Source organism: Heterocephalus glaber, unplaced genomic scaffold, assembly GCF_053883595.1.
Source record: "Heterocephalus glaber isolate CG9 unplaced genomic scaffold, H.glaber_assembly_v1.0 deba00001472, whole genome shotgun sequence".
Taxonomy (NCBI): domain Eukaryota; kingdom Metazoa; phylum Chordata; class Mammalia; order Rodentia; family Bathyergidae; genus Heterocephalus; species Heterocephalus glaber.
This window is the reverse complement of record NW_028258315.1, coordinates 39,104,256-39,128,000: the sequence shown is the minus strand read 5'-3', so window position 1 is coordinate 39,128,000 and position 23,745 is coordinate 39,104,256. Positions and strand designations below refer to the sequence as shown.

The following is a 23,745-nucleotide window of genomic DNA, read 5'->3' as shown; positions in this document are numbered from 1 at the left end:
TGCCATAAGAGGATAACACTGTTCTTTCAGCTTTTGATTTCTTTGAATTTTCAAATGGAAACCTAAGAAAATTAAAATGACAACAAAATGTTTTTGGGGAATGCTATATATTTTGGTTTGGATTTATGATGGCTAAAAAAATGGATGCTTGATACTCATTAAAGAAAGGCACACATAAGAGTAGTTTTATTCTATTTTAATGTTTCTCTGGACATTCATTGTCTTTTCAATGGGATGGGGGTTCTGGAATGAATAGAAAACAGATGCTTCATTTTGGCTCAGTCTGGGTGGGTCCTCAAGGACCAGAATAGGCTGTGAGGTTACTGCTGAAGATGAATTCTTCATTGAGTTGCTCTTGTCATTGGCCCTGGAACCTCTGGCTGTTGCATATTTTAGGTGATAGGACTTAAAGACAATCTACACCCTCAAATAAATGCTTCCCTCTACACCCTCAAATAAACTCTTTCCTCCACCTTGAAGAGGCAGCATCTCTATCTTTAATAAAGTATAAACATAGGCAGTCTCCTAACTGAAGCATTGCTGCCCCAGAACAATAACAAAATTCATCTTTTGGTGCCATATTTTTCCCTTCAGAAATACACTGAAGGAATTTTTAATCTCCTCTGGGAGACTTTAACTATCTGATATTATAAAATACTTAAAAGTTTCAAATATCTGAGAAAGAAACAAAATTGTTTTTGAGTTGGAGTTGCAAAGGAAAAAAATGCCCAAAACACAATGAGATGTTGATGGAATGATTTATAAATAGAATGGAGATGGGGAAAAAAGAGATTTGAGTTAGAGGAACAGATAACAGAGAATATGAGATATGGATTGACATTTGGGGATTCAAAAACACATCAAAAAGGGTTGCCATAAATTATGTTCTCCTTCTGCACAGCAATAATAGTTATGACACAAGGAAAATGCATTTAAACACATTTTCCCTTAAAATGGGAACAAAACATGTTTTTCTATGAACTTGGAAATAAGAGATTGTATTATCAATGTCAAACCAACTGAGAAGCTTCTGATTGCTCTTGGATTACCAATGCAGGGACAATGTTAGGCAAAAAAAAAAAAAAAAAAATGATGAGATGGGGGAGGGATCTATTCTTTTCCCAAACTTACTCATGCTCCTTGCAAGGACTTGTTTATTGAGTTTTTCTATGAGTCTCCTAACCGTGCTGATACCAAAGACTGATCTTTGAGGGGGAGGGAAGTAATCTGAGTCTTAGTTCTTCCATGATTTCACCCAGGTATGAGTATAAGGAGTCTTTTTCTAATCTTCAAAGCACATAATCTGTTACCAGGTAAAAATAGTTTTATTTTGTTTTACTCACTTAAATGGTGACATATTTTATCAAGAAAGTCACTGGGTCAGTCATTCTGACCCTGTCACTAAACATCTGTGTCACTTTTGGCAAATTCCTCAACTTCTCTGAGCCTTGATTTCTTCATATTTAAAGTAAAGTAATGGAAGCTTACAATTTTTAAAGTCCCTATCAGCTCTTTAGTTCTGATTTTAATAAATTAATATATGGTACAGGTGATAATATATGCAAAAAGAATTTAGATCATTGTTTTCATTTCAAGCTTCCTCCTTTTGGCAGTTCTTTCTCCTGAGAATCAGAGAAAAGGTAATGAAATGGTTTAACAAACTGTATCACATTGAACTGGTAAATATTTACTGTATGATAGAGTCAATGAGTGAATTGATCTCATAGTAACTGTATAAACCTGAAAGAAGCCAATAGAATGTTATGAAAATATAGTCTGAGTGGTAGGGAATGATTTCTCTTTATAAACTTTTCTTCCTTGTCCATGAAAAGGTTACAATTTTAAGAAAGTTGATTTATTCAGATCATGATTATACTGTCATCATTGTACCTCTTTGTTGGTTCTGTCAACTTACTAGAATCATTATTGCCTGTATGTCAGAGATAATGTTTTTATTTTTTTAAATGTCAGTGAATTATACATAATTTGAATCTCCTGACAAGGGTAAGATGTCAGTATTTACACATAATAATTGTTGTGCACAATATGTGGTGTTTACAAGATAAAAAATGGGTAGCAGTCACAGTGGAACAAAGGATGTGCCTTTTGCTAGTAGTCGCTCCTCAGATATCAGTTTAAGTAAAATTCTTAGCTATAATTTGAATATTTAAAATTAGTTTTAGAACTAGCCAATTATTTGAGTCAAGAAGCAATCCGTGAAAGCTAAATTGAAAATAGTGCCAATTTTGATCCATTTACTGTCTAGAGGGTCTTTCTAGGGAAGTCCAAAGCACAGGAGTTTAGATTGACCACTGCAAATGGGAGATGACAGGCAAGATGAGAGATGAGGAGAAGACTTTGGCAGGGATGGAAATTGCGTCAGTGGTACTCAGAAAAGCTGACACATTGACACAAGTCACAGCCAAGGAGCGTTCTGTCTCCCTCCTACATTCAGCCAAACAAGTCACATGAGACTTCGACACAAAGAAAGACCGAGACAGAAACAGAAACAAATTCTACAAAGCCATCTCCAAATCTTTTTGAAAATCAAGAAGATAACTAACCAGATCATTTAGTAACCATTAAGATATCCTCATACCTACAAGGATAAAAAGGTCACATATTCTAATGAACCAAAGCAAAATTTCCTCATCCCTGTGCACATTTCCCTGTTTCTTTACATAATAGTATGAAGGTCTTTTTCCGATCATACTTCATTTCCATTTGACCCAATTTTCTCACCTACTTCCCTGCACTTGCGAATTCCAGCTTGAGTACTAAAGATATTTTAACTGGTTTATGGAATCATTTCTGCAGCAAATTTCTTACACAATTTTAAATGTTTTGTCAAATTTTAAGGATAGCAATGTTGTCCAATGTTGGGTATTGTTTGGTTATAAGTCTTTGATGAGGCTCTCAAGCATTACTAGATAACCAGGAGGTCAGAAAGGCTAGTGTATTTTTGGTTAGTGCCTGAGATAATTTCTTGAAAAAGTTCTTTGTTTATAGAAATATATATATATATGCATATGTATATATATATATATTGCACATAGGAAACTTAGTGATTGTAGAATCTAGGCCTCTCGATGAAGAAACTCTTCGTCACCTACTTTAAAAAGAAAAATACTTAATAATAATAATACTAACTCTCCTAATACTCTCCAGTTCCACCAAATAAATTCATATTATTATACAATGGTAAATGACCAGAATTGTGGAAAAAATTAAATTCATGAACCAAGGTACCACTGTTTATTTTATAATTCAGTCACTTGTGCTTATTTTCTCTTAGATTTTCAATCGGTTGTATTATAAATACATATTAAGACCCCTCACAGTCTCTGAGCTAGGCCAGCTGATAAAAAGAATGCAATGGCACTATTTATGGTATTTTCCTTAAAATTATGAAAACATGGGAAAACAAGATAATATAAAGGAAAATATAAGGGCCATGAGTATTTCCTACATTCTGGCAGTCTCTATCTTCAGTGAGAAGTAGTGGACTCTCAGATTTGTTTTAATGGAAGTATAGGATTCAGTGAGAAAGAAGTGGTAATTCTATTCAAGAATGATAATACCACATCTGAAATAAAACACTGAGTCCTGGACTCCTTAATTTAAGAGAAATTAAACAAGCTGGAATATGTTTGGAGAATAATAAATAATTCCAAGACTTTGTAGCATAAAGATTGAAGAATAGTATGGACTTTAACCTAAGGAAGAAAGTATATAGATGAAAACTGTCTTTGATTATCTGAAGATCTTGTAGTCCAATTGTGTGAGAGAAGGTTATGATAGATACATAACCTGAGTACCCAGATTTTACGTAGTGGCCCCTTTCTCTCTTTTCTGAATTTGACTTTACCATTCAGATTTACCTCTGTTTATATTTCTTTGTTCTCAGGGTATTTCCGAGGTACTCATGATTTATCCCCTCTTTTGTTTTTCCTGCTCATACTTAGATTCCCTATAAGCCCATATATAAAGTGCATCTCGTATACTAATTCTGGTGAAAACACTATTTCTCTACCAAACAAGCAGTGTCTCAGTGGCCTACAGGTTCGAAGCCATCTTTTTTTTTTCTTTCTTTCTTTTTAATTCTTTTATTGGTACATTTTAGGTATACAATACGTTTACATTTATCACTGGATGCTTCTACCTGTACATGATGTATCTTGGTTCTTATTTTTTCCTCATTCCCTGTGCGCCCTTCACCCCCTCCACCCTTCCCTATTAAAATAGATTTTATTTCCTTTTTTTTTTCTTTTCTCATAATTTTTCCTTTCCCTTCTTTCCTTTCCCTTTCCCCTCCCACCACCCCTACACCTTTGGACCTTTTCCTATTTCAAATTGTCAATTATTCATTTTAATCATTTTAACCCTTGTTTACACTTTGAGTTTCTCACACTAGAGAAACTATTCGGTATTTACACATGTGTGTCCTATTTATTTCAATTAAGAGTATGCCATCTTAAAGCAAATAATCTGTGAGCCTTTAGGCCTCAGGAAAAGTGTTTCTTGTGTTTTTCTCTAAATGGAGAGAAAATTCCCTCCTCAAAAAACAAGTAAGACCTGGGTGCTGGGACAAGACTATAGACCTTTTTCCTTCCATCAAACCCATGGTAGCTCTTTCCAAAAGCTTTTCTTCTGTAAAATATGTTCAGAGAACCTGACACCTGGGAGGTTAGGTGTTATGGTTTATATCTATGTGTTTCCCCAAAACCTCATGTGCTCATAGGTGGGGCTTTGGGGAGGTGATTGGATCATGAGGTCATGATATTCATCAGTGGATTAGTCCACTGGTGAGTTTATAGCCTGTTGGGAAGGAAAGCCCAGTCAGAGGAGGTGGGTCACTGAGCCTGTGGCCTGGAAAGGTATATCTTTCTCCCTCCTGCCTTGATGGATTTCTGATCTGCTTCCCACCACCATGCCATGAGCTATTTCTCCTCTGCCATGCTCCTCTGCCAGGCAGCCCTGTCTTAGAGTCAGCTGACTATGGACTGAAACCCTACAACTACAAGTCAAAATAAACCTTGCCTCCCTTGAGTTGTGGATGTTGTGTATTATGTCTCAGCAATGAGAAACTAACTGTAACTAAGGCAGGGGGAAAGGGAATGACATATACCTCCCACTCCTAAAGTCAGAACTGAGCTCTGACCAGAAAAAACCAGGACCCATGAGTGTAAGTTATTAAGAGATGCTTCAATATTTAGAAACACTAGTAAATAATTGGGGCTTTTATAAGACAAACGTACTACCTTGAGAGACGCTCCCCCCATCATTGTTCTTCAAGATTATATTCCATACTAATTGGTGGAAAAGTTGCCTAGCAAGGATTCAAGTAACAAATGAGTATTTGGACTAGATACATTCAAAGATTCCTTCCAGCTTCAAGACTGTAGAAGCCTCAGTCTGTGTACTCCCCATGGACAATGAGTGAGCTGGGATGTCAGCGACAGAGACTGATCCAAATAATAATAGTCATCACTACAGACCTGGAAACAAATGGGAAACAAGGTCAGAATTTCTTTAGTTCTTTTTCCAGGTGTAGCTTTAGCAATGTTACTCCAAATATTATATACAGATACCCTGTATTAGAATCACTTGAGGAGCTTACTACAACTTAGGGTTGTAGACAAGAGCCTTGTAACCACTCCCTTTAAAGCAATGTTGTCCATTCAAAAGTTCTGTGATGATAGAAAATTTGTGTATATACAGTATAGTCGAAAAATATGGTGAGTGTTTAAATGTTTTAAAAATTTGTTACAATAAAAGACACATTTCATTTAGTCCCCTCAAAATATTCCTCATTCCTTTGAACACAATTATTCCATCATCCTTGCCGCTATCAGAAGCAGTTCTGCATGTCTTTCTTCATGTCTTTAGCTGTGCTGTCATAGCTGCCTTGATGTCCTGAGTCAATTCAAAATGTTTCCCTTTCATGAACATTTTGACTTTGGGGAAGAGCCGGAAGTCACACGGTGCCAGATCCAGTGAATGAGGTGGATGAGGATACACTGTTTATGAACCTGCCTTTGCTTTGGATGGCAGTTGGAAACTGCATTTTTTTATCATAACTTGTAGACATTCATAAAAGAGGACTTCCAGAATTGCTTTAGAAAGTGGTACAGATGATAGGATAAGTATGATTGAAGCAAGGGGGACTATTTTGAGGGCCATTAATGGCAATAGTCTTTTATTGTAGTATGCTTTTTTTAGATTTAAACATTCACCATGTATATCAATCACACCTCAAATGCTGTCCAGTAAAGTTGCCACAAGCTACATGAGCCTATTGAGCATGTCTAATGTGGCTAGTACAACTAATGAACTAATTCTTTTTAATTTATTTTAAATTTAAAGAGCTGCATGTAGTCAGAGGCTGCATGGGGAAAAAAACAAACAAACAAACAAACAAAACACCACAGTTCTAAAAATCTAAGGACAAAGCTTAGAAGTTTGAAATGCATAGGGGAAAGATGGGCCAGTGAAGCAACATGAGACTGGCACAAGAATGTAGTAGGAATTAAAGAGAATTATAACAAGAAGGAGCCTTAGAGATCATGTAGTACAATAGCTCTTAGCCTCTCTGAATTCTGAAACCCTCTGAGGACTGTTGATAGCTAAAAATATTCTCAGTCAATGATATGTTTATATTAATTTGTAGGATAAATTCATATAAGGTTTTGCAACAAGAAAGTTAGAGAATCTTGAAAGCTCATCCATTGTTCCTTTTCCAAACCACAAATCCCAGGTTGAGAATTCCTGATATAGTAAAACATCTCTCAGCCTATAGACAAGAAAATTAAACCACAGAATTTCAGGACTGGCCCAAAGCCATTCATTTATCATGACTTGGCTTCTATCACCTCCCCTTCTTGTTCTCTACATCTTTTTTTTTTTTTTACCTCGGGTCATGCAATATCATGATGTATGTGGATAGTAGAAGTAGCTTAGATTTATGCATGAAGGTTGGGACTTTAGCTGGATATATTGGCATGGACACATTTGGGCTGTTTGGCAGTGCAGTGTTTTGTAACATTTAACCTGGTTCTCTTGTTTTTGGAAATGAAGGTACTGTTGGCATATTCTAAATGCAAGAAGAACCGCAAAGTGCTTTTGCTTACCCTTCCTTTGTCTTAGAAGAATAAAATGTTGTTAAAACAAGTCAATAAAGAGAAGCCTGGCTCGTTGGTGTTTGATTAGCAGAGGTTTTAAGCAATTGATTTTCCAAGATCTTAGTCATATTGCAGAAAGGTCCCAATACATTTCAGGAGTGTTAACTGTTAAAAATAGTTTTCAGTTGCTGGGTAAATACCAATTTGCTGCAATTGGGAAGAAAAATTTAGCATGACTGTTTACATACGTTGTAGAGAGAATATTAACATCACCTTGAGATACCTGTTGTTTGCTTGTATGTGTGAAGAGAGAAAAGCCACTGCTTAGTACAACACTTGGAATTCACATTTACTATTGTATAGTCATAAATATTAATCTAGAGAGATAATTAGCTCTATAAATTTTACAATTAGCCTTTCAGAAGAGAAGTGGATGCTAATAAAAAACAAGACATGCTTTTAAGCTTCTCCACTGTGAATGTTTTCACTTTCTAACAACTCTGAGGCAGAGCCTGCCTTTGTTTAATCTTTTCCTGAAATAGACATACTTTACACTTATTCCATTTCTCCCTCGAGACCATAACCTTGCAACAGAGAAAACAGGTTTTTTATTCTTAAAATCTGCTTACCATCTATTTTTAAAATCTTTAAAAATATTTTTTTTTCTCTGAAATACCATGAGATAACTAAAAGGGCATTTGACCTTCTAGGAGATTCCTCCAGTTAAGGGCAATTGAAGTTTACATATGCATGTGCTCAGGTGAAATCAAGATCTTTGTATTTGAGTGTTCTGCACAAATTGATTTTGAAGAAGTACCCTGTCTATCAATCTGAGAATTAAATCCTACAATTTAATGTCATTTGCAAGTTAAAAAGACATCAGGCCCAAAGATCTTGCCAGTGCCCCCTCTTATGCTGTCACTTTCAGAAGGTTCTACAGAAACTATGTAGTCCAGTGGGGGAAACATTCTACTGAAAGTCAGCAGTGCTGAGTTCTACTCTAAATGATAGTAGCTGTGTAAACTTGGGCCCATCACATAATTTTTTTCTGTGAAATTAAGAGTCAGCATGTGGCAGCTAATGCATTTGATGGCCTGCTCTATTCCTTCCTGATCCAGAACTCTATGATCTAAATGTGCCAGTGAGTGGATGCAGAGGGCAGGAAGGAGACCTCTGAAAGAAGCAGTTACTAGCGAGGATTATGCAAGCAAAATATAAAATGTGAAAGCGCAAGGTCCCGAGTTTGATCCCCAGTAACAACAACAACAACAACAACTATATATATATATATATATATATATATATATATATGAAATGTGAGTAGAACTAGAGATTGACTGTGATCTTTTCTGTTTACTCAAGGTTATTTTTTACCCATACAATGAAAGTGGCTGCAAGACTGACCTAAAATTTCCCTTGAGGCAGCCTCGAAATTCCCAGGGTGGGAAATACCTTTCTTCCTCCAAACTAACTATAACTGAATGGTTGGTGAAGCCCAGAACCCTAGTTTGAGAAGGACATTGGCCAATTCCAGAATCAAAGAATTGGAAGGAGCATAAAGATGTTAGCTCATGCAACAGTGACCACAGAAGCATTATCTCCTGTTTTAGACCCTATAAGAGTTGAAAACTCACAGATTCCAGAGTCAGATGTGGATTCAAATCTGAGCTCTACCATTCATTCATGGCCATATCTCCTTGAGGAGGTCTGATCCCATCTCTGCATTCACTAAAAAATAGGGGTAATAAAACTTATAAAGTAATTTGAAGAGTAAATCAGATAATGATTGAAAAGCTCATATCAGGCCGGGGATTTAGCTCAGTGGTTCCACCGCCTGCCTCGCAAGTGCAAGGACCCGAGTTTGATCCCTGGTACTCAAAAAAAAAAAAAAAAGCTCATATCATGGTTTCTAGCATTTAAAGACAAAAAGATTAGTTCTTCATACCTCCACTTCCCTTAAGCAAAGTATTTAAAATGAATTCATTTTCATAGCTCCTAATTATGCTACTATAATAACTATAATATGAGAGGTGCTTGACTGCTTGCCAGTGAAGGATGAATTAATAATAAGCCACATGCACAATGCTTTGCGTGTACCTGGCACTGATATAAGTCTTGTTTATTCTTCATATCTGCCCCTTTACAGATAGATGATCAAGACAAAGAAGTGAAACACAGTTAATCATTGGCATGCTAGCACCCATGTTCTTACTCACTTTGGTGTGATACTCTTTGGTGGAAGGGAAGGAAAATGAAGGAAAAGTTCACATCACCAAGTAGAATGTGAAAGCAATAGAACACCCTGGGGGAAAATCTATAATTTGCGTGGCCTGCATGAGGATTTATTAAAAATTCAGTATGCCACTGTAAGTAGGATATGAATGTTCTAGTTGCTGTCATCTCACTATATTGAATGAGAACCAATTGCTTCCCTCATTTTATCCCCATATGTTCCTATCTGATTTCCTAAATGTATTTTTGGGGTACCTCTTAGGGCTACTACTTTGGGCCCCATTAGTACCCTGCCAAAGCGTTGGTAGGGGTGAGTCCTTGTTTCTCAGATAAAGGTATCAAAATCTGTCCAAATTACTTTGACTAATCTGTTGTGGCAAAGTAAATATCTTAACATAAACATTAAATATTAAAACAAACAAAAGAGTATATTGTAAAGACTTATTCTTTCTTGTCTCTTTTCATGTTAAGTACCTAGGATTTTGAAATACCAGAACTATCTTGGTTAGTCCCAATATTGCATTCTGAGAACTCCAGCTCAATTCTTTTTTTTTTCATTCCCTCATGATTTTACTATGGAAGAACCTCACTTAGATAAATTCAAGAGGAAAAATGTGGGCATAGCTGACATGGAAAACTACCTTATGACTTTCTAGACTTCCCAAGAAAAATCCAAGGGAATGTTAAAAATAAGTATTTATATTCTTGGAGGAAAGTTTACAAGCTTTCCTAGCTCAAATACATTTTAAACTGGGTTCTACTCACTCAGAAAAGAGGCACTTGGAAAAAAAGTGAACATTCAATTCTTTGTTTTTAACTAACAAAATATTTTAACTATCTTGAAGATGAAGGTATGATCCCTCCTAGAAGATTATAAGTTTAAAAAAGCATAAATGTTTCCACCAACTGAGCCAGCAGGCCTAAAGTGTGTTTGTGTGTGTGTGTGTGTGTGTGTGTGTTGTAATTGGCATCTCCTCATGTACTGGTGGCCTTATGACCCATTCCCTCAAATCCCAGGGTGACTTGAGATACCTTGCTCTCTTCAGAGGATTGGTATTTGGTACTTGGAGCCATATGAGAGAGAAAGACATACTTTCAAGCCTTGAAGAAAATGTTTCCCTAAAAGGAAAGAACATGTCAATGAAACAAATGATTCTAGCTCCACCCTTGCCCCTAGTTGGCCAAAGGACCCTGTGCCTGTCATTTTCTCCTCCAGGTCTCCTGTGGCTATGGCATTCTGTGAATATACAGGTGATCCAGAGGAATAGTTAAGGACATTCTGTGACTACACCATCCTGGGATACCCAGGAGCATCTGAGGAGATCTGTGGCTGCCAATTTAGACTGCCCTCAGAGCAGCACTGTGTAATAAGGTGGAGACTAGCAAAAAGCCCCCTCTTCGAGGGGTGGTAGATAATTTCAGTTGGATCCTGGTCGTTAATGTGTTTTGATATTTCAAATAGAACTAAAGCAGTACATACAATTTACATTTCTATGAAAAGGTGTTATCAGTTAAAAAGTCTCAGCAATATTATCTCAAAGCCACTAAGGAAACAGTGAACCCCCAACTCCCAATTATTCTCAGAATATGCTAGACATTGATGGACTAATTTGGAAACAGATCCCTCTGCCCCATTCTGATATGGATACCCATATTCACTGAGTACCACACCTGACTGGAATTAAAACTCTCCCCAGTGCTTTCATATCCCTTGTATCACATGTACCCATTTCATACACAGGCACATTTACTTACTCATCCACTATCTGTGTAAAGTGGCTGTGGCTGAAGTTGTCAATCCCATTTGAAACTAGGACTCCAGAGTCCTGAGGGCTTCATTCTAGGTCATCAAGGTAGCACCTGGCCAAGCTGGGGAAAGGGGCAGGAATGTGTCATTCCCTCAACAATGAAGGACATGAGCTACTGTTCACATGGAAGACCCCTAAGATCCAGAGAAATTAGGTGAGTTCTTACAAATCATTCACCCTGTCCATGGCAGAAAGGCTAACTCCAAGCACATTTCCTGGATCAGAATTCTTTCCTTTATATCTTGCCACTTCTAAAACACTGGCTACGGTCCTAGTCCTCCCTCAAACACTAGAAGGAGTCTTCTCAGGACTCTAAAAGCATTTTTGTTGTTTAAATATTGTGGACTTGTAGCACTCACCTCTATCCAGATTTCCAGTCCTGGCAGGAAGTCTGGGTCAGCTGGAGAAAATTTCTCCCTGGGCAACTCAGGAATCCTTGCAAAGCTCCATAGAGGATGCTGCTATGTTTGTTTGTTTGTTTGTTTGTTTATCTGTTTTGTTTTGTACCGCCAGGGGTAAAGATACATGCATTGCCTTGAGGTGTATCACTCCTCACAAGTACACACACACTCACTTTCATAATCCTATTTGGGATGGAAGATTAGGAAAGAAATTTTTGGTAAACCTCATTTGTTAATTTGTGTGGCACTGAGGTCAAGAAAAAGTTGGTCATTCGAAATTCAAAAACAATCTCAACCTTCTATATTTTAGCAATTATTTTTTAATATTTCATAGAGGAGCTTATGATCAAGGAAGTGTCTTAAGCTCACCCTGCAGCAACATAAAACAGGAACTAGAAAAAGTTACAAACTGAATTATAAACCCCAACTGGAGAGTAAGTTGTGTAATCAAAGGCAGAATTTTCAGCACCAATTCCATAGAAAGCATTATGATCACATGCTAGGGCATTTTCCTCTGATTCCCTTTTCTTAACTTTCCTGCAGTCACTGCCACCAACTCTGAAGGAACCCCAGGTCTTCTGTCTTGATATCCCAGCTGGGGGTCCCAAAAGGACTGCCTTCCAGCAAAAACTGTCCCACCCGAAGCTTCTGGAAAATACCAAGTTGGCCCCTCCCTAATCAGTTCAGTCAGAATCTTCATAAATTTTTCAACTGATTTCTTTTTCTAAAATCTAGCTTGTAGGCACTTCTTTCTTTGCTGGCCTCTTTCCATCAAAACTTATTTGCCTATATACCACACTTTCAAATCCTATTTTCTTTTAGGAATGCCTATTTTAAATTGTTATAGTAGACAAATAAAATTATTTATCCCTCATAACCACAGAAATGTAAATTTAAAACAATGAGAGAACTTTTCACTTATCACATTGACAATATTTTAAATATTTAATTTTTAGTGTTCACTAGAGTATGGCAAAACATACAGTCTTATATACCATTCCATGAATATGAGATGATACAAAATTTCTAAAATAGAAATTTCACCATCTATCTATTAAGACCTAAAAGATCTCAAACTTCTTGACTCAAAAATTTCATTCCTATGAATTTACCCCAAGAAATAGTGAAAGATGTGTAGAAAGATTAATTTGAAAATATTCAAATCAAATTATTTATAATAGCAAAAATGATAACTAAATCAAACATTTAATAAAAGAAAACATTTCATAATAATAATGGTATGGCTAAAGATGTAACAGTCTACACAATATGTAATAATAGTTTATCATTAAAAGCTACATTTGAAAAGTAGCTAACATGGAGATATGCCTTCAAAATATTAATATTAATTAAAAACAAAATACAAAGTAGTGCACATAAGAAGCATACGTGTATGTATACGTAAATGCATATAAACACATTAAAGAATATATGTGCTACTGAGAAGATGTCTCTGGGTAGTAGGATTATAGGTTATTTTTATTATTTTTTTCTTTAGCATTTTTGTTGTTTAAATATTTTGAACAAAAATATAATTAAGGAAAACAAAATGTGTATTGTTTTCTATTAAGAGCTTCTTCAGAAATGGCAATTTGATCTAGCCCTTCTCAGATCGCATATTTGCAGCATTTTAGGAGCGCTGCTCTCTTTAGAGCAAAGGTTTTCCATGAATAGAAACCTGTGACCATTCAAACAGAGAAGAAAGTTCCCGGAGAGGGCATCTCCCAGCCACTCGGTGTCACTGCTGGAAGTCACTGTGCCCCCACCCCCGTGTGCTTGGCTGGCTGTGCATTTAGAGGAAGAAGTCTCTCCTGCCCTCCCCACGAGGTGCACTGTGCTGACTCAATATGTGCCTGCTACCTGCAAGCCTGAGTGTGTTCTCACACGCCCTCTTGTAATTGGATCTGTATTTGTTTCATTAAATTCACTCAGTCAGCAGTTTCAACACTGAACAGTCCCTGAGGCCAAAAGAAGAAAAAAAAAATCAGTAATCAACATACTACTTTCAAGTACAGAGTACCGACCTATTTATAAAAGGAAATTAAGTAAAACCGGTAATTATAACCAGAGTACAACCTTTCAACATAGTCAATGAGAAATTCAATTTGCTTAAAATAATGAGATACTGTGGCAGGAACAATCTGTTAGTAGGCTGTTCCCAAGAGCCTGGGGATGGAAAGGAAGCCCTGGCTGACATTTGATACTGTCTGTCAGTTTCTCAACTCTGTCTCAGGGTGAAGTTTACAGTGGCACTAGGAGGTTTGCGATGGAAAAAGAAAAAAGAAAATCACTTTTTCTCTTTTCTACCCAGTTATAGGAAACTTATTAGAAAATGGATTCAGTTTCTATTTTGAACAATTGAAGAAGTAAAATAATCTGCCTCACACCTGCTTTTTACAGGCTTCAAAAAAAAAAATCACAAATGCTTGGTGTCTCTGAAATACCTGCTTTGAAGGCCACTTATGAATTCTTCTACAGCCCATCTGTATTGTTCTTTCAGAGTTCTTTTTTTGGGAGCAGGACAGAGACATATAAAAGTTGAATTAGAGAGTGTCCAACCAAACCAATATCTCCTGATTTGGGAGCCTTTCCTTACTTTATGCCAGACTGTTTCCACTCAGTTTCATTCATTCATTCATTCATACATGCATGCATCCACTCAACAAGTTTTATTGGCTTATACTAACTACAACCAATAAGTATAGGGGTGTTGGGGTATCAACAAAAGCCTCAGATTTTAATACATGAGAAACACCGTGAATGGGTTATTTAGAACCATTAGAGGTGTAATGGTAGGAACTTAAGAGTATGTTTAACAGCATCTATCTAATCCAGCCTGAAGGACCATAGAGAAGGGTTAGAAGAGAAGCATCAAGGCAGGAATGAAAAAGCAAAACCTAAACAAAGTACCATAGGATGAGTCCGGGTGAACCATCTGAGAGGAAGGGCATTGCCAGCAAAGGGTTCAGCATGAGCAAAGGCAAAGATGCAGAAATTACAGTACAAGAAGCAGAATACTGTGTTAGCAAACCAAATGGTAAGCCAAAATTGGTAAGGGATGAAGGTGAAAAATTAAGCAGGTGTAGTATGTGGCTTGGCTTTAAGTAATGACCATTTAATTTATTCATAATTCATCTGGGCAGTTCTGTTGGTCGAGGCTAGGCTGGCCAGACAGATGGGGTAGGTTCGTCTGCCTTACAGTCCTGGAGCCTCAGCTAAGACAATTGGAGTTACTTCATGTGGTCTCTGATCCTCTAGGAAATTAGCCTTGGATTCTTCTTTTGGGGGCCAAAGCGTTCCAACATATCTACAAGACAATGTAAACTCCAGTGCCCACATATTTTCAAGCCTTCATTTGAATTACACTTTCTAAAGTCTGCACTGGCCAAAGCAAGTCATGTAGCCAGGCCACAGTCAGAGTGAGAGGTGACCATTAAGGGAATGGTACAAGAAGTATGAAATACTGCAGGCAATATTCTAACCACCTGCCACAAAAGGGAAAGGTGTCTTAGCCATTTTCTTGTCACTGGGTCAGAATACCCAACACCCACAATTTAAAAGAGAAAGGTTTAATTTGACTCATGGTTCAGAGAATTCATTCAGGCCATGGTCTGCTAGCTCCAAGGCAGAAACATCAGGGTGGAAGGGCATTGCAAATGAGAGTTGCTCAGTCCATGACAGCCAGGGAGCAGGGAGAGAAGGAAAGAGCAGGAGACAAGAATACACCCTTCCAGGTCACACCCCCAGTGACCCACCTCCAGCTAAGGCCCACCTCCTAAAAGCACATTTAGCTACTGAGCTTATCAATGGATGAATCCACTGATGAGTATAGATCCCTAGGATCAAGTCGCCTTCCAAACATATGAGACTTTGGGGGGGATATTTTAGATCTAAACCATGACAAAAGGCGATAGATAAAGGACATTTAGTGATCCTCTAAGGAAACAGGAAATCAAGTAAGGTTTTTAAACTGAGGAGACATTTCAAATGGCCTACCCAGATAACTATAATTTAAGGAAAATAATTGATTTTGTGATGAAAGCTGGTTCTCTGGAAACAAACCTGGATTTGAATCTTGGTCCCACCATATTCTAAATCTGAAATTTTGAGCACGTTTCTTAACACCTATGAGCCTCAGTTTTTTCATCTGTTAAGAGGACACAATAGCACCAAATGTCTGCTCTGGGATGTGACAATGAGCCTTGCATGTCATAAGGCAGCATACTAAACACTTCAGCACATGCAATAACATCATTGTCATTGTTATCATAGATTTCAGGGTGTTGGGACTGGGATCAGTTAGGACTCAGCTGCAGAAGTCCAAGTAAGCAGTGATGGGTGACAGTAGTTAAGGCAGAGGCAGAGAGTTGAGGCAGAGAAGATAGAATAGTTTTGAGAAATATTTTAGGGTTAACATCAGCAAAACAAAAAAAAATGATTGTGTGTGGGAACTCTGAGAATAAAGAAGACTCACTCAAAAAAAATCTCTAGATTTTCTAGCATAGGCAATTGGGTGGGCTGTTTGCCATAAACTATTATAGTTAGTACAGGAGGAAATGCTGCTTTGGAAGGGAAAATGGTTATTTCCATGAGAATGAAGTTTGAGTTATCTGGAAGTGTGTAAAGGTTTATGATATATACTTATGAGCATTCATTGAACAGACACTGAGCTTAGTTTCAACCCTACTTGTGAAAAGAAACTCTGCCCATCCTTGCAGAGGCCCTTTTTGGAAGAGGCTAACCTCAGGGAAGTGCCTGGAAAGAGAAAAGACCAAACTGACCAAGCAGAGATAAGGGGCCAGGAATCTGAAGAAAGAGGGACGAAGGAAAATGGAGCCAAACAAAGGGCAATGTGAACTCCTAATCACATAAGAAATGAGGGTTATTAAACAAGATGAAAAGAAAGACCTAGATTTGCTTAAAAGCCACAAAATGCTGGCCTAGGAGTATTGAGTACCAAGTCAGTTCCTATAGACATTATTCTATCAACTCTTAATTTTCAGAACTCTACGGAAACTGGAAGACTTCATCTCTCTCCCAAAAAGGGCCAGGAAATTTTCCAGCAAAGTGATTTCAGAGGGTGTATGATAGCCTGTTATCAAATTCAAGGGACTTCCCCAGAAAGCAAGACATCACTGAAATTGTGGTTTTAGGTTTAAGAAAAAAAGAATGATTTCCAGACATGCTAGTAAAAAGGGTCAAGAATCTTGAAATATTGACCCAGGAGGTGAATATTGTTCCTAGCTGATGAAACTATCTTTCCATGAAAATACATATTATATAAAATTACTCATATAGCTTCAGGATGTGCCCATGCCTCTTAAAGCCTTTCCACAAGGATCGGAGTACACCTCAATGGTAGGATACTTGCCTAGCAAAGGCCCTGGGTTTCATTCTCAGCACATTTTAAAATGTTAAAAATTTTAAATTATTTGAAATTAAAATAATTCATGGGGACTGCAAAGGTCTGAAGACCCAAGGCCAAGAAGCTGACTTAGGAAGGTGGTAGAAGGGATCATAGCAGTCATGGGTTAGTGAATCTTCACTCTGAAAAGTTGTGTTAAAACCAGGTCAGAACAAAGACCCATAAAGTGAGCACATTTTGACCATGATAGTAGCTGGAATGAGTGGGAGATGTGACAATGACACATGCTGAACGTGGTTCAGAAAAGCCATCATGCCTGTTCCCTTTTGACGTAGTGGTTACTGAGGTTACAGGGATTGAGCTTTGCAGAAAAGTAAGGCTGCTGGAATTTGAAAAGGGACCCATTACTGCCTTTAAAAAAAATTAAAGCTAGCAATAAAAAGTTCAAGCCTTTTCTTATAATATTTGCTTTCAAACAGAGATTAAAAAAAAAACCAAACTTAAATTCTACTTTTCTGTTTAGAATACTGTTGCCAGGCAGTGCACCTACTCTCCACTTAGTTTTGCCACATGGCTTGTTCCTCTGTCGGGGAATACTGTGTGCATGAAGCTTGGGTCTGTTGCCGTGGCTGGTAGGTGGTAATCTGTGCATAAGGAGCTCCAGTTGCTGCTCCAAAGAGCATAGGTATCCTGGTAGTAGCAAACAGTTCTGTATTGCAGAGTAGATAGGAACACAGAGGGTGGAGTTTGGGGTCTTCAGGCAACTTCACAGCTTCCTTTTTGAAGACGTTGAGAGTCTTTTGCATGGGCTTCTGCATAGTACCTCTTCATTGATATGTTTGTCATCTAATTCCTTGGCTATTTCTCAGAGGAAAGTAAAGCCATGGCCTCATTGTTCTTTCTTTCCCTTCTTGAGCATTTCCCACATTTTCCTCTCTGTGTTTTGAAATACAACATTGAAATACGTCGGGGTGGAAGAGGTGTAGGGATACAGGTCTCCAGCCTCACTGTGAATGGAGATTTGCTCCTCCCTAACTTTAACTCCCTAACTTTAACTCCTCCCTGCTTTAACTTCACTAATTCCTTTCACTGATATGCTTTTCTTCCAGCTCACAAAACTACAGTGACTCCTCAGAGTTCACTCAACAGACCAACTTCTCTCATACCACTGCCACCACACGAACACTGTAGCACATGGCTTCCCATCTTGAAATCACCTGCCTGTTATCTCAGAGCATCTTCTACCGAGATTAGAAATATCATAAATGAAACTCAATCCCTTCCCCACCTACAAATCAAATCTGAGCTGAGTATATTAATTGGAAATAGAAAGAAACATATCCCCATCAACTTTGGAAGAAGATAGATGACTCAACCTAGAGAATGGGAGATTCAATAAGATAGACAATTTGTTTATGCAAATTGAGCAACTTTTAAATGGCCACACTGACCTCTGAATGATGGCATATTGGAAATACTATTCAAAAAAATGGGAATATTTTGAAATATACTTGGAGAATATAGTTTATTTTTGTTTGTTTGTTGTTTCACATATCAAAAGCTCCTAGAGAGTAAACTCAAGCAGAACACTTCAGCATGCTGTGGATGGAGTCCTCAAAGCTATGTATTTATTGAATAATGATAAACTACTCTTTCAAATCCTTCCCAGACAAGCACAAATGTGACACTGAAAAAAAAAACAACTCTAATGACCAAGAGAACATTTTGTATAATAACCTTTTCATATCACATACTAATTATAATTAACTTTAAAGGACCAGTGTGATACATAGTCGTCTTTAAAAACTCTTGTAGTTGATTCTAAGTTAATGGTAAGATTGGCCAAATGAATGCATTGAAGTGCAACAACATTAGCAAAAATCACATTTCAAGTGCCCTGATCCCTAGGCCTCTTCTGCCACATGCTCAATGTTTTACAATTTTTCTCAAGTGCTTATTCTAATGACCCTAACCCTTGACTACTGATAAAGCAACACATTTGCCCAATTAAATATTTCTCTTAAATATTCCCCAGTGCATCCCCAAAGAAAATGGTGTCTAAGGATTAACACATAAAAATTACTTCTCAATAAACCTCGCCATGAGACCTTTACTTTAATGAATCTAATCTAAGAGACTTCCTTTGTGTGCAAAGGGGATATCACTTATCAATAATGTTTTCTAATTTTAAAAAATCATTTGGTACCTGGATTAAGAAACATTTCAAAAATATTTTTCCTTAAACTGGTGTGCAGAAAGAGTAAGTTCCTTCAGAAACAGAGCATTTTTAAAATATTTAATTTCAAGTCTTTTATATTTGACCTGAATATTTAGGATGCGATGCCAATACGACCAAAGGTTGTGTCCTAAAACTTCAGGTGAACATGAATAAAATTGGAACATATGTACTACACATGGCCTCAACCTCTCCTCAGGAAAGGGCCTTAATAGATTCAAGTCCATTCATCATTACTCCAGAAAAATCTCTTTTTGATCATAGTTGTTCAGGGACTTGGAATGGTTTATGTAAAATGACTGTGACTCATGTTGGGTAGCCATAATAATCAATATTGAAATGTAAGACCAGAGCCACCTCAGCAAATGACCTGCCTTTGCATGCAGGGTGTGCTGAAGCGGCCCAAGTTCCTTAGTTCATAGCATATTGTTTTGGGCCCATCTGGTTCCAGTTACAGAGTCCTAATATATATGCATATAGTATAAAGCTATGCTTATCTGTGCAATTATTGTGAGTGTGAGTATATATTCAAAGCATGCTATTTTGATTTGATACCTGAAACTAAAGAAGTTAGACAACTTGTATTATTTCATCAACTTTTGACAATCCAAGGGAGGACTGTCTAATTTTTGAAGAATTAAGCATCTTGCTTCTGTTTTTTTTTTCCTGTGCCTGTATTTTAGGCCTAATTTTTAAATTTGCTAGTATATTTGTGAGAATTATTAGCAACATAGTAAAAATTAAAAGAACACTATAAAGAAGTCATTAACATCAATGGTTCTAGATAAGATTTAAATTGAAAGTTTCGTTCTGCATTTAAACTGTGACCAGAGCCTATCATTTAACTTCTCGGAGATTCAAGTGAATTCCTTACCAGTTAAGTAGAGCTAAACATAGAATATCTCTCTGGGTATACTGAGATGATTAAATGAGATGATCCATTAAAAGCAATCTGCACAATGTTTGGCTCAGCATATAGTAGTTGCTCAGTAAATTTTAGTAACATTTATATTTACTAGCAGTAGACAGAGTTATATCAAAGACTTTTTCTGTTTCTGAATTTCAGTTGATATGATTCAATATGGCCATCAAGATTGTAAAACTCTGATGAGTTGATAGAGAGACATTAGCTTTGAAGCTGGTTTACAAAGGAGAAGATGGAAAAATATGCCTTAAAAGGGTGAAAAGATTGTCATTTTGCTCTTTGCTGCCAAGCCACCTGTGGCATATTTTTATTTTACTTTTTCTGCTGCCTTTATTGTGTAGTCTCTGCCCTCTGTTGTCTGCTTCTGTGCTGACCTTCTGCTCAAATGCACGACTATGTCCTGAGCACTTATTTCCAGCTAATGTGGTAGGAGCTAATGAACACTTGCAATGCTGTCATCAGGAAGAAAGAGGGATTCATGCATCTCAAGAGGGGATGTTAGGAAAGAGGAATTTGATTTATGATTGGACTCTGCAGGATTTTGCGCAGGGAATTTTCATTTAAGGTTATTTTCTTATTTGGAGGAAGTCAATTACCAAAATCTATACTAAAAGATTTTCATATGTTCCCTCTCTCTCTCTCTCTCTCTCTCTCTCTCTCGCTCTCTCACGCTCTCACTCTCTTGCTCTCACTCTCACTCTTGCTCTTGCTCTCACATTGTTTTATAGACCACAGGACAGTTTGTATCATGTGTAGCTGCCACTCTACTTCTCATTCTTTTAATTAGAAAGATTAAGGTGCTTTTTGCATGCTTTTAAGGATATAATTTGGAGACATGGAAATTACCTGTATTGTGGTGAAATTTGTAGCCATGGAAACAAATAAAAGCTCAAAGTGAAGTGGGGAGGAAGCAAGAGATCTGAGTGCAGGACTTTGTGAAAAGCTTTCATTCAGGTGATGGATACAAGAAGAGAAGGAAAACCTAATAGTCTGACAAGCAGAGAAACCAATATATTTATTTGACACACAAAGCAGGGGAGGAGTGTCAAAGTTAAGCTAAGGTTTTCCAACATTTTCTAGACACAGATCTTTCTGCTCTAAGGATTTATGTCAAGTTCAATATGTAAACAAACAAAACTAAACCAGTAAAAAATACTATATAATACTTTAAGCATTCCATATACAGTTCAATTAAATCTTACTCGGCGCTGTGAAATAGATATGACCCCAATTCTACAGATGAATAAACTGAAGCACAGACATGTGAAGTAACCTGCCCAAGGTCACATGTCAGTGAGGGATAGATTCCATGTTAGGAAGCAGGAAGTCTGACTCCAAGGCCAGAAAGCTCTGGGAAGACATCCTGGAACAGGAGGAAAGGGTCTTCCAGAGGCCAGAGTAGAAGCCAAATGAAGAGAAAGGGGGAAGGATCCTAGTTCTTCCCCAGTTAGAGTGAGCTATTGGCACCAAAACTCTTCTCCTTTCTCCACAACCAAATGGAGTTTTAATTTCCCTGCTGAAATCCTGTGAAAGATAATCCCAGCCTCTCCATACAGTTTCAACCCACATTTCAAAAAAAATGCTGCAAGGGGGAATGGAGAGAAATAGAGAGTTGCTTAAAGTCATTGCCTTATTGGCAGAGAGAAGGTATGGGAATGGCAGCAAAAGGAGATTAGAGGAAGATTTCAATGGTGCTGTAAAAATCATAGAACACCACATCTCCAGTCGCACTGATGAGACTTAATCAGGAAGTATAAAGAACTTTTGATAACTCAAAGTTGTACAGAAAAAAAATGGTTAAGTGGAAAATAGATACTATTCCCTTAACTTTGGACCAAGGATTCCCACACTGAAATGACATGCGGGAATTTAAACTACAGTTTGTTTCTCTTCTAAACATTCTATCTCTGACCTTTTAAGTACCTAATTTATTACATTATAAATGTAAGCAATGGTTCATCTATGCTTTATTCTCTCTTACAAAAAACAAACTTAGCTCCTATCTGTGTGATCCCTCAAAAGCTGTTTGATGAAAGCATTTGGTTTCTTTCCTCCTATGATTGGCAGCTGAACCCCTTGAGATAGGCTGTGTACTAGGCTGATCTTGAATTTCTCAGGCCTCACTGACCTTGTACAAGGCCAATGACACCTGCTTTTGAGTCTGAGCTTCTGAAATACAGGGCGTTGTTCTTGCTCATGTCTCTTCAATACATGATCACACTTCATGTAAACAGTAAGAGCTCAATTGTTTTAAAATAGAATGGAACTGAAATGCTTAAGGTAGTATTTTAGTCTAGATAAGCCAAAAGCAACAGAACTGTGACTTGAAAATCCTTTGTACTTAGATAAAGTCAGTTGCATTTCACAAATATTTATTGTCTACTAAATACTAAACTTGAGACTTTGTAATAAGATTTCAAAAAGTAATGAATATACTACAGTTGTGTCAGTGACTACCAAGCTAAAGGGAGCTAAGAGAATTATTTCCTAACCCAATTTTCAGCTGCTTTTAAAAAATTGATCAACTCTTGATAATCATACATACATTTCTAAAATGTGTGCAGGCACCACTGAAGTATATCTGAGATTAAGAAGAACTGGCCTTTTATTTTCAGTAAGTGCTCACAAAGAAGCCACAAAATTGGTAAGCCATGAGTGAATAATGCACAGAGACTTTTTTCTGTCTTTTCTTAACTGATATTCTTTGAGGGATTTGGAGTTATCTCTAAAACATGAGACTGCATATCAAGGGCTTCCTAAGACCCCAAGAGGAGCCATGTATTTCTGTTTAAAAAATACTTTGGATTTCATTATATCTTTGCCAAGCAGTCAGAAAGTTGTTCTTATACTAGTTTTTCATCAAGTCACACAGTAACTATAAATCTTCAATTTTATTTTCTATTATTTCTAACTAAAAGAAGATAAGTGTGTGCATATTGAAACACCTGATAGAGCTTTAAGAGTGTCCTGTTCTGTTGGATGGAGAATTAGAAATTCAGTCTTGTAAGGAGACTTAAATCTGTTTTAAAGCTATGTTAAGTGTACTGGGAAGGTCCAAAATAATCTTGCAATATAATTTTTCAGCTTCAAAATGAGAAAAAATAACCAAGAGGACAATGAACTGAAGATAAAATTATTTTTCATATATTTTACAAATCTAGGCAATGCACTCTCCATTCAAGCAACAGAATGAATGAACAGCTGAGGGAGGAGGCCTGAGATGAAGGCTCAAATTGTTTTTACCTTGGGGCCACTGTCTTCAGCCTCATGGGATGCACTTCCCTTCTCCTTTTGGGAGAAAGGAAAAGGAGCTAATTACCACAAAAGCAGATTTCATCACAATCTCATCATCAGAACCACATCACTGACTTAAACAAAAATTTGGAATATTTTACTTATTTTGGGGTTTTTTTTTTCTTTTTCAGGAATATTTTACTTCTTAAAAGAAATCCATTCTCTATCTGAATAAAATAAGAAGAAATGGGCTGGGGATTTAGCTCAGTGGTTATGCTGCCTGCCTCGCAATCTCAAGGACCCGAGTTCCATCCCCTGTACCAAAAACAAAAAGAAGAAATGTTTTTCCCTAATTGTCTGCTAATTAACCTCTGGATTTTTAGTGCCTGAACATACACAGAGTAAGGAAGCAACACACACACA

The 23,745-nt window shown here is 37.2% G+C and overlaps 1 protein-coding gene and 1 pseudogene across 5 annotated transcripts in view; both read left to right on the top strand.

Annotated features, from left to right (window-relative positions):
- Window positions 1-23,745, top strand: part of Celf2 (CUGBP Elav-like family member 2) — an 830,356-nt gene that overhangs the window by 119,380 nt on the left and 687,231 nt on the right. The gene's annotated exons all lie outside the window — the stretch shown is intronic.
- Window positions 1-23,745, top strand: part of LOC147826327 (estradiol 17-beta-dehydrogenase 2 pseudogene) — a 98,423-nt pseudogene that overhangs the window by 52,297 nt on the left and 22,381 nt on the right. Inside the window, exon 1 of the transcript XR_015439479.1 lies at window positions 1-23,745. This exon is cut by the window's left edge and continues 52,297 nt beyond it; it is cut by the window's right edge and continues 22,381 nt beyond it. The product of XR_015439479.1 is annotated as an estradiol 17-beta-dehydrogenase 2 pseudogene (transcript).